General features: G+C 40.2%; 1 protein-coding gene across 1 annotated transcript in view; it reads left to right on the top strand.

Moving 5' to 3' along the window:
- Nucleotides 1–8,350, top strand: part of KIF5C (kinesin family member 5C) — a 71,556-nt gene extending 63,206 nt beyond the window's left edge. The window contains exon 27 of the mRNA XM_026852532.1: nucleotides 4,562–8,350. The gene's annotated coding sequence lies outside the window, so the exon portion shown is untranslated. The remainder of the gene's footprint in view (nucleotides 1–4,561) is intronic.
- Nucleotides 8,351–8,670: the final 320 nt, after the last annotated feature.

Consider the following 8,670-nt stretch of genomic DNA (forward strand, 5'->3'; position numbering starts at 1 on the left):
ATATTTTCGCTGTGGATGAATCAGGGCAAGTCTTTGCTGAGTGTTTGTGTGTGGTAGTTCGTTCTGAACTGAAATTGGCTTTTCCAGCTCACAAGTGAGATAGCCTCTGTCCATCTCCTTCATTGCATTCCCACCTCTGTGAAAGAGCAAAGGGAAAAGAGCGTGATAGAGGCATGTAAAAATATTTCTAAACATGTAACAGCTGCTCTGTGGGGAAAAAAAAACCTGCTACCTGCCTAAATTGGGTGGGCCTTTAATATACCATCTGCTCTGAAATAGTCAGACTCCAACAGGCCACACATTAGGTATAGGCACATATCAAGTGAACGACTATAGATAAATAAAGTTACTAACAAAATAAATACACTTAAAACTGGATGGGTGTATAACAAGATAGGACTTTGGAGGTCACTAAAAAGCAATAAGAAGGCATAGAATGCCTCTCGGATGTTTTAGAAGCTGAGTTTTAGATTTGAGGGCGGTGGAAGATGAGCAGATTCAGGCCACGCTTGGAATGCGTTGCAGAGGAAGCTCATGGACGATGGGGGTGAAGAAAAAAGAGATGGAACATCTTAGAAGAAACTGGGTAAACTTACAGATTTATGGTTTCTGAAAAAAATTAGAAAACAAATTTCTGAAAGACAAATGGAAGCTCTCCGGGTTGGAATGAAGCCATTTTAAAAAGTGTGGGTTTTTCTTAATTGGCAGTAGCGCTCCTTTAATGGCTTTTTTCAGTTTAGTTTCCTTATCACTTGAGATTGAATCTAAGGCCTGGCTGTGTGTGTGTTACGTATCATATGTAAGGCAACAATTTGAAATGTTGTGGGAGTTGGACTCAATGATCCTTATGGGTCCCTTCCAACTCAAGATATTTTATGATTACTACTTCAGAGAAGCATATTTTAGGCTAATTGGTTTCTAAGCGCAGTCAAGTTCTAGATTTTTTTTACACACATCTAGAAAGATGTCTTGAAAATGTAGTAAACTAAGGCCAGGCAGTGATTGAAGGTCAGTTCTCATCATTTTTGGTCCTTCGGTTAAGAAGATTATTGGCAAATTGCAACTATTTGGCTGCCGAATGAGTATCAGAGTAATCTGAATTCTGAGCTTGTTAGATGGAAGCCCAGGGCTTGAGTAAGAGTGGTAGTAAAGGTGCTGCTTGTGCAGGGAACATTTTATACAGGTTATTTCCATAATATTGTTGAGACATTTCTAAGCACTATAGAACTACACCGTGCTTTTCGCTGGCACAACTCTACACACCTAGAATTAGAACAGAACTTTTTGTCATATTCATTTAACAGCAGTGCAATAAAGGTGAGGTTTCTATATAAATGTTTGCTGTCAAGTAACATACCCTCTCTCTGGAATTAAAATTTTATAGCAGGATGAAGGGCCATTTATCTTATGTTCATTCATCATTCGCAGTAAAGATAATAGACACTTATTGCTGTTAGACTGGTCAGTGATGATGATTTATTAACCCAGCAGCCTACCCCTCAGTAAGAGCCAGCACTGCTTTTGCTGGGTTTAGGAAGTTAATTGGTAAAATTTTTTCTGCAGAGCTGGGCAAGGCTGTGAGGCTAATCAGGACAAAGGTCAGACTTGGCCCAGTTTGGGCCACGTTGCCTGGGTGCAGCGTGCATGAGGGGATGATTTCTACTGCAGACAGCGTAGTGTTTGATGAATAACAGTAGCAGATGGGAGAGAAGGAAATGTGGGTGTTAATGAAACGTGGTCCTGAAATTGCAAATTGCCAGTAGCTGGCAGTAGGAGTCCTGTTTGGCTTGTGGTGCGTTGCTGTAAGAAGGTGGCGCTGGAATTGCTACAACCGTGTGGCTAAATTTATGCCAGAGTTTCATGGAGACAGCCTTGGGGATTTTGAAATGTTTATTTCTATAGCACGGTTCTGAGTCAGTTCTTACACTTTAATCTTTTCTGGTCTAATAAAAAAGGTTGAAATGTGTCCTTTGGTGTAAATCGTACAAAATTTTTGAATTTTGTGGAGAGAGGTGTTTCGACAAACCTTTAAAGAACAATGCTCCCCGTGTGTGAACAGCTGCACATCAGGGCGTGGGGATAGTTGTGTATATTAATTTTTCTGCTGGCCAACTACAGAGCCTAGCTGTGTACTGTGTATCTAAAACTCTCTATGGGTATAGTTTCTAAATGCAGCTAAACACAATGAAGGTTTCAAAAAAACTTTAATATTAAAGTTTTTTAAATAATGTCTAGAATTAAAAAACCAAAAACTATGGTAGGTATTTTGCTACAGATAGGTACAAAAAAACCCAAACCAAAGCTCAAATTGTTTTGACTCTTTCTCATGCTGCCCTGCAAAGTTTCGGCCAAAATCTGCACAAAATTCTCAAATTCATGATACAATCTGATTTCATGTGGTTTTTTTCTACATCATGAAAACTTATAATACGTTTTGGAAATGGAAATAAGCATAAGGGTGGTTGTCTGAGCAAACTTGAATGTCCCTTGCAGGGTGCTAGTTAGTAACTGCTGGGTGGAGGTGAATAACGGGAAAAATGCATTAAGTGGTAGAAATCTATGTTGAACTGTATTTTATGCTTAAAATACACAGCCAGGTCAACATCAGCACAAATGAGCTCATTTTGAAGGTCTGCCTTTCAGTTCCTGAGGTGGCCCTGCTGAGAGCCCTCCCTGCACCCCATGGCAGGGGCTGCCGTCCCGTTTCTTGGGGTGCCGGTGGAGCGGTGAGCCTCGGTGGTGCTGCATGCCTGCATCTCACGACTTAGGAAGGACTTTCTCCAGGTAGAGCAGGGATCATCTTTGAGTCTGCTTTAATTATACCTGGGACCTAAGGTGGGCCTGCACACGGGGAACAAAGGGGCAGGAGCCGAGCTCGGGGACAGCCAAGGCTGGAGCCCGGGGGTAGCGTGGGTGATAATATTGCACATTGGAGAGGCATTTTTCCCAGCCCGCTCTCAGTGAGGGAGCCGCAGGCTGGAGGATGCTCTCCTGCACTCACAGACCCGTGAGCAGGCCGGCCCAGCGCCACGCTCCGGCGCTGCCTGGAGGCCTTGGGCAGGGCGACTGGCCGCAGATGTGTTGGTGATGGGTGTGCTTTCCTATTTCCGATGTGAAGGAAGCTGGTTATCTGCCTCTCCTACCCTTCTAATGTTTGCTCAGACTTGTCTGATACCTCATTTTGAAAGAAGAAGGATGTGAAGCCATGCTAATGATTGCAGTAATGCTCCGTCACGGCCCACTGAAATTATTGAAGCAACTTGTCCTGGGATCTGGATTTGTGAAATACGCTGTGCAAACAGGCTCTTGTCTGTGTGTCCCTTATCCTAAAGTCTCTGGTATGTTCCCAGCACCTCCCCATCCTTGAGCAAGATGAAGAACTGTTCAATCTAGCCAGACTGTAGTTAATCCAGCCTATAAAATGCATAAATTAATAACCATCCTGGTTTCCTTTAAGGTACTGATAAGGATGACAATTGGGAGCTAACCACAATTCCCACCGTTAATTTAGGGTAAATTTAAAAACACTGTTGCATCGATATTTTATTTTTATAACTTGATCTTGAATATGGACATGGGTTGTTTTTTTTTTTTAAATAACTATACAAGAAAATGCTTAATTGAGGAAAACACATTTTGTGATTTTGTATTAGCTAATTTTAAAATGTGCTAGGCACATTCAGTTACTTGCATGGTGCTCTCCATACGGCTAATGAGAAGTGTGTGGGGGGAAAAAATTCAAACTGAAGAGTTTTTAAAAGTCTCTACTTCAAATGTTTTATAATCAACCTTAAATCACCTTTGTACTTGGTAACGTGCCTTGAACTTTGCTTCTGGATGGAATTATTGAATGAGTGAGAAAGGTGCTTGTATAATGTGCATGTATGTTACATGAAATTATATAGTAAATTTTTATTGTATATTATCAGGATATTATATAAAAATATTTTTTATATTTCTGTAAACATGTACTTTATATATATCAGGAAAGTACCTCTCTGTCAGGAGACACACAACAGAAGGATTGTTTTCGATTTGTGTTTCTTCATCCTTTTGTTTGATAAGTTTTCAAACTTGACTGCAGTTACTTTCCTTGCTTGTTATATAAGAGATGCACTCATCTGCTCTTCAGCATACCCCAGTGCTGACCAGTGGAGTGTAAAATCCCATTAAAAGAAGAGAGCTAAAAGGGGAAAAAAAAAAATTAGACCTTTAGATAGCGTTTAAGGATGTATTTGGGCAAGATATAAGACCATGCTACAGGTGGCTAAGAATGAATCTCATTGAGATAATTGTTTTGCTGTGACTGTGCCAAGTTGTGGGCTGGAAACTTGAAAGATAGATCTGGCAAAATTCCTCTCCCAAGACTTAGTAACAGACACCCTAATCTGATGAATTGTTAAAATTGTGCTTTATGTGACTCTTGTTTCATTGCTGTTTGGCTGCTCTGCGTCTCGTTTCTGTGAAGTGTTGGTATCAGTTGATTTGCCACGCTGCGTATCTGCTTTCTAATCCCAAACATCTACTAATTATCGTTACCTTTCTTGCTCTCTTTTGACAGGTCAATGCCACTTAGCATGTTAAAGACTGTCATTAAGTCACTAGTTTCTTTTTTCCTCCCCTCTTCAACCCGATCCACATCCTAGTCATCCTGCGCTTCCTACAGCCATCTGCAATGCACTGGTCCCAGGTATTTTGAGCTTCGTAGGATCTCCACGTGTACAGAAGTGTCCTGCTCAACTCTTCTACAGATACTTGTACAATGTATTTAACATAACCATCTAAGTAACAATAGGAAGTCTGCCACTCCGAATCTCTCACTGACTGCGTTTGACCCCTTGGCGCTGGTTAGGTTGGGGCTTCTACACTCAGATTGATGCTTTTTTGGAAGTAAATCCCGACTTCTGGCATCAAAGAATTAATTATTCAATGACCAAGTGCCATCAAAGGCAGGTGATTGTGCTCTGTCATGACTGATTTACTGTATAATATACATATTATTTTATATTTTTAGGGGATGAAAATGTGCTGCTATATGGTTTAATTTTACTGCTTAACATTTTCAGAAGTAAATTTCCCCAAAGAACCATTTGTAATATCCTGATAAAATCTTTGGACTGTATAAAATAACCTTTATTGCAGTACCTGGTAAAGATCAAACGGGATGCAGAGAAATCTGTTAGTATAGTTCTAGGTTTTGAAGTTTGGTAGTTACATGAATATATCTGTGTGACCTATCTTAAATTTAAGATCTGATCTGCTTGTAGTTCTCCCTACGGTGGTGGGTTTTCCTGGAGTGTGATGGCTAGCCATGTGTTTGTAAGCGTTGTTCTCTTATGAAATTTTGAAGGCTTTCAGAATGCTGTGGAAATCTTGTCTTGGAAAAACCAACAAGCATCCCCCCACTTTCCCCTTCCCGCATGCCTACGGCAAGCCCCAATCTGTTTGCACCAGAATTCAGATACGGGAGTGAACAGTCTCCTGCCAGAACAGACGCTACCTTAAAGAAACAACAAAAAATCCCCCCAAACCCCCAGCCCCTACCTTAAAAATGTATCTAGAGAGAGTCCCAAAGGAGGTGAGAGTTGTATTCTCGAGCTGTCCTTTGCAGACCAAATTTGGGAATACGTTTGTTAGGAGATGAAGAGCAAGGGGAAAAGAATGTCTTTTTAAGTTACATCATGTGAGTCGTCCTACGGCTGGTCCGCTCGTGCGCGCGGAGGTAAGGATGAGACCGCTTGCCTTTCCTGGATCTCTCTTTCGTGCCAGACAAACGTTCCATCTTCTCAGCGAGAGGGCACTGGAATGGTTCCGGAAGGTTCTGCTGGCAGGCAGAAGCTGCTGCTCCTCCTCCCTGCCTCCGCGTGTGTGCTGCGCACACATGCCCTCCTCCTGCGGATGCGCAACGCGACGTCGTCAAGAGGCGTCGAGTCTAGGAAGGCTATGGCCGAGCAGAGCCCTCTGGTCTTGTTTTGTTTTGCAGACATTTGCTCTTATTTCATTTGAGACGCTATTTTTTTTGGTCTTATTTCATTTGAGACACTTTTTTTTTTTAAATTTCCGAACGTGTTTGTTAGTACATGTAGAACTATTTCGTTAACGTAGAGCGTTTTGAAAGATTGTGAATTGACTTTAGGTATTTTTTTTTCTACTGAAATTATTTAGGTTGTTGCAAAGTAAGTTGGACTTAATTTAACTGTCATGGGTTTTTTTTAAATGTTGCACTATTTTGGGGGAGCATTTTGCTAAAAATATTTAATGAAGTTGCAAAATTGCATGTATTTAATTTATTTTGTATTTTCCAAAGTTTTATATTTTCTTTCTTTATGTGCATGTGCACTGCCAGAAAAATGAACTGTGAACTTGCTATATGCAATCTTTAATAAAATTACTAATTCAGAACTACTCTGTGCTGTCTTATCAGCTGTTCAGAGCTGAAATTTCTACTATGAACTAACGATCCTCTTGTTTTGGTTCTAAAACAGTTGTCTTGGAAAAGATACCAAACTTAATTGCTGTCAGAGATTTTTGTACTGTAGTAAAACCTTTGTTCTGTCTCTCGGACTCAAAGCTCAGTATGAAGTATACTGTAGATGCAGCATTAGCTTAAAAAAAAAGAAAAAAAAAAGTATTAAGTTCCTTACAGCATCACCATTAGTTCTGTATGGGAGTTTGGAGAGCTTTCTTCAGCTTGAGTAATAAGTTAGCTTTGACATCTCTTAATTGTGCTAGTGCTGATCAGCCAGTCAGTTCATCTAGCTAAAATAATTTAAGTTTCTCCAAGTTAACTTTTACATCAAGACTGTAGGAGGACTTTCTATAACTGAAGTGCTGAAAAGACGCCTTAGGCTAAAGTTGTCAAAAAGAAATACAGAAGATAGTTACTCGATTGGAAATTATTGGTTGTCAGTTGAATTTACTCTGCTTTATATATGATTCTTGTTTTGTAAGCCTATTTTAATTAGGCGACTTAAGTTTGTATTGCGCATTGTATATTCAACTTTTGTACCATTTTTAAGTCTTACACATTTTATATATATATAGAAATGGAAAACCACACATCTGCTCTGCAGAGATCAGAACCTGTCTCCTGCTATTTCCACTACTTGATGCTATCTTACTTTCTTTGCTCTTTGAATGTTGTGTTGTATTTCTTTTCGGCTTGTGATTTGTATGGCGCGAATTAAACTTCACATCTGAAATGTCATGCATGGGACAGATTTTGGTGGAACTCCTGTTCACAAATGGAAAACGTACTTCAGGTGGAACTAAAGTGCATATTGTTCTTTTTGCTAGTAATTAAAAAGTATTTCCTGCTCACTTGAGCTTCTCTTAATGATATGTTCAGAAATCTTGTGTTTGTCCTTGAGTTCACGTTTCATTGACTAGTTTTCTCGAAAGCAAGGAAAATTTTAAACCTGGGAAGATCTTGGCTGATGCATGTTTAAGTTTGTATTTAACTCAAGAAGGGTGAGAGTGGATTATCCTGAATAAGCTGAAAACGAAAAAGTCGGTCACAAAAAAACCTTTACTACAGTAATTTCTGCCTACAGAACCTTATGAGTAATTTTAAAATTTCATTTTGTAAAGCCTAATGGACTAAGATGCATGTTTGCCTGAATTTTTTATAAATAAGGCTTGGAAATAAAATAATTTGAAACTGAACATTATTTTAGTCGAATAAATGGGTATTTAACTGAGTGGTGATGAAGGTGCAAAAGGAAAAGGCCTAATCATGTTTCTGTTACTGGAGGAGAGCGAACTCGTGTAGACGTGAACAAAGTACATCTCCGCTGGAGATGGAAGGAATCCAAAAATAAATTGGCAGGATAATCGTAATCTCCCCTTGCTTTGATTTTTTGTCTTCACTGTGCCTGTACTCGGCGCGTGGGAGAGCAGCTGCCGTGCAGGATGGACACTGCTCCACCAGGTCCTCTCTCGCCCTCACGATCTTGTCCATTGAACCACTTTTCCTTGTGGGAGAACCACGGGGGTTGAGGCATTCTGTAGAATTATACATGTCTAGTTTGTAAAGTGTGTAACGTGTACTGCAGATGTGTATTCTCTGGGCTCTATGTATCTTTACAGTAGTGTTCAATTTAGGAAAAAAAATAAATTGTGGACACGTTTTGCTGGTAACAAGGGGAAATTTTTTGCCATTGCATCAAATGATGCTGAAACGTATTAAACTCTTGATAGCAGACCTGAACCCTCCTTTCCCCATCCCATGGAGATAAGTCTTTTATCTTCGTTCTAAAATCCTCTCAGAGATGGATGGATACACTGGCAGACTGCATGATGTATCATTCGAAAACCGTTACAGTGGAAAATAAAATTGAACTAAACTTTGCGGTGTGTGTGACCCGTATGTATGACATCCCAGCCTGTGTCAGAGCGAGCCCTTCGGTGGCACCACGCTGGAGGCCACCATCTGGGGTTTAGTTTTTCCTCAAAATGGTGTAGAAAGTAATTAGAAGGCTCGGATGACTCGCTGGGAAATGAACACAGGGGTTGTGTTTTTATTTATTTTTTTGGTAAATAATTGCGTTTACTGCTCTCCATGGAAATGTTCCATCTTTTCATTTTTGGTGGCCTGGAGGATGGCAGGGAGAATCTTCCACTGACTGTATAATATGTAATGGAGTAAAAGCTCCTGCATCCTTGCCACCT

Source organism: Athene cunicularia (assembly GCF_003259725.1).
Source record: "Athene cunicularia isolate RWA chromosome 7 unlocalized genomic scaffold, athCun1 chr7_part1, whole genome shotgun sequence".
Classification (NCBI taxonomy): domain Eukaryota; kingdom Metazoa; phylum Chordata; class Aves; order Strigiformes; family Strigidae; genus Athene; species Athene cunicularia.